At 44.6% G+C, this 2,822-nt stretch overlaps 1 non-coding gene across 1 annotated transcript; it reads right to left on the bottom strand.

The window, feature by feature from the left end:
• Nucleotides 1-1,754: 1,754 nt before the first annotated feature.
• On the bottom strand, nucleotides 1,755-1,886 carry LOC129073258 (small nucleolar RNA SNORA42/SNORA80 family). Its single transcript, XR_008529422.1, has one exon. It is a non-coding gene; the product is annotated as a small nucleolar RNA SNORA42/SNORA80 family (small nucleolar RNA).
• Nucleotides 1,887-2,822: the final 936 nt, after the last annotated feature.

Genomic DNA, 2,822 nt, shown 5'->3' on the forward strand with positions numbered 1-2,822 from the left:
GGAGACTGCTGCTTTTACTTTCTGTATCTGCCTCTGATGATGTCAGATGTTGACCTTGTCTGACTGTAAGCAGTCTGTTCAAGACTTCCAGTAATCTATTGTTTGTGACTGCCTCCTTCAGCTGTTAATCTGTTCACTCTGCACTCAGCAGGCTACCTTGGACAGCTCAGGGTGGGGCGTAGTCCCTCCTGGGGGCGGGGTTATTGGATCCTTTCACACTACTACTGTATGGGAAAGGAGTCCGCACTGGGATCCCACCAGCTACTCTGTCCATTCTCTCCCCAAAGCCTCCATCCCCAGTCTCTCCTCAAGTGTTGCCAGACTGCTCTGCGCACCCTTTAGCCAGGGATCTACTGTCTGTGGCTACCACTCTGCACTCAGCAGGCAGCTTAGACAGCACAGGGTGGGTGGAATCCACCTGGAGGCAGGGCTACTGGGTCCTTTGATGCTGGTGCCACTCAGGGGGAGTGGCCTTTTCCTGAGCAAAATGGCTGCTGCCACATGGGGGATGAGTCAGCACCGAGATCCCACTGGCCACTCTCTCCCCAAAGCCTCCTTCCCCATCTTGTCCTGTGTCGCTAGCCCACTCTGCCCCACTTTTGCTGGAGACCAGGGCAAGTGGCTGCAAATAAAAATTTTGTGTTTGCCCTATAGAAGGTTCTTTGCACCTCCAGCTGCCTGTCACTGGCAGAGAGCAACCCTGCCGTTCTTCGCAGCTGGCTGTTCTGTGTGTACTTCTTGGGCTTTGGTGCTGTTGGCTAGAGATCCCTGCTTTAGGTTTAGACCTCACTTATCTACTGGGGATGCAACTGGCTGTTTCAATATCCTTCTCCTGCTGCTGCCTGTGGGCACCATGCCTGACTTCTCATGTCTGTACCGCTCCTTACCAGTTAGATTAAGCTAAAGCCAATCCTTCTGTCTCCAAGGTTAGAAGGCTCCTCTCTCGTTATTATTCAGTGGTTTGTTCCAGGTGATTTCTCCACAATTTAGTTGTAATTCCAGGTTGGCCCTGGTAGGAGGTCAGCGTGATTTCCACTCACTCCTCCACCATCTTGATTCCCTGACAAGATGCTTTGATAAATGCCATAAGTAAAATAAAAACAGGGTGATGTGATTGAAATGGAGGGTCTACTTTTGACTCGTTGGCAAGGAAATGGCTCTCTGAGGAGGTGACATTTGAACGATGATCTTGTTGCTTAAAACATTTGCAGATCTAAGGGAGAAATGTTCCAAGCAGAGGGAATAGTAAGTACAGGAGCCTGAAGACAGGAAGGAACTTGACTTTTTGTAGAAATGCAGAAAAAGATGGTGTGACAGGAGTGTTCTGGAACGATAAGGAAAGTCATGTAAGAAGAAATTTGAGAAGCAGGCAGGGTTTAGATCATGTAGGACTTACTGTCCTTGGTCAAGGACTTAGATTTCATTTTTGTTCTGAATAATTGTTCAGAAAATATTTGAAGGTATTTAGCAGAAAAGTAAACTGATCAGATACACATTTTCCAAGATCTCCCTGATGCTTTTGGAGAACATACCATAATAAGCGAGAGTGGAAGCAGAGAAACCAATAGGAGGCTATTGTATGTAGACAACATAAAGAGATGATGGTGGCTGGAAGTAAGGTGGTTGGAGTGCAGAGAAAAGATATTTCTGTATGTATTTTGGAGTTAGCAACAATAAGTTTTGGTGATGGTCTGGATATAGAGTATAAGAGGAAAGAATACTCAAGGGTATTCCAGGTTTCTTCTTTTTTCCCCAACGGTACAACCTGCTTCAGTGCCTGCAACCTATAAGCAGTGGCTAGGCAATAGTTCAAGGCCATGGTTTTCTATGGCATGGAGCACTATGAGAGACCCAGAAGGATGGGCCTGCCATACCATGAATTATTCACAGGTTTCTTGACTTGGTTAAATTATGGGATCATTAACTAAAATATGGAGGACTCCAGAAGAAGGGGTTGGTCAGGTACCAAGAGTTCAGTTTTGGACATATGAAGGTCCAGAAGCTTAATAAAATTCCAAATTGAGGTGTCAAATAGTGATATTGGAGACAAAGATATAAATTAATTTGGGAGTCACAGTGCATTGATAATATTTAAAGCCATGGGATTGGAGGACATTATCTAGGGAGAGAATGGGATAGAAAGAGGAAGAAGTTCCTGGACTGAGTCCTTGGAGCCTCCAACATTTAGATGTCAAGCAGAGAACAAGGGACAAGCAAATGTGGCTGAGGGGCCAGTGATATATAAGATAAACCAGGAAAATGTAGTGTTCCTAAAGACAAGAGGGGGAAAAATTGGGAATTTCAAGGAGAAAGAGTACTGTTATTCCCATTTTACAGATAAGAAAACTGAGGTGTAGAAGTATGAGTAGCTTGCTCAAGGTCATACAGCTAGTGATGGAGCTAAACCCAAGCAATGTGACTTCAAGAGTCTGTGCTTCTAACTACTACACCAGTGGCTCTCAAACTTTAGTGTTTATCTGAGTCACATGGAGAGCTTCTTTTTTATTATTTTTTATTTTCATTTTTTATTGTTGTTCAATTATAGCTGTCCCCATTTTCCCCCATTACTCTCCCCTCCCCTACCCACCCCGGCCTTCCACATTCAATCCTCCCACCCCATTGTCTTTGTCCATGGGTCCTTTATACATGTTCCTTGATGACCTTTCCCCTTCTTTCTCCCATTATCCCCCTCACCCCTCCCCTCTGGTTACTGTCAGTTTGTTCTTTATTTCCATGTCTCTGATTCTGTTTTGCTCATTTGTTTGTTTCATTGATTAGATTCCACTTATAGGTGAGATCATATGGAATTTGTCTTTCACCAT

The sequence above is a fragment of the Pteronotus mesoamericanus genome, unplaced genomic scaffold (genome assembly GCF_021234165.1).
Source record: "Pteronotus mesoamericanus isolate MK-2021 breed Mesoamerican mustached bat unplaced genomic scaffold, CSHL_Meso_final contig_37, whole genome shotgun sequence".
Taxonomy (NCBI): Eukaryota; Metazoa; Chordata; class Mammalia; order Chiroptera; family Mormoopidae; genus Pteronotus; species Pteronotus mesoamericanus.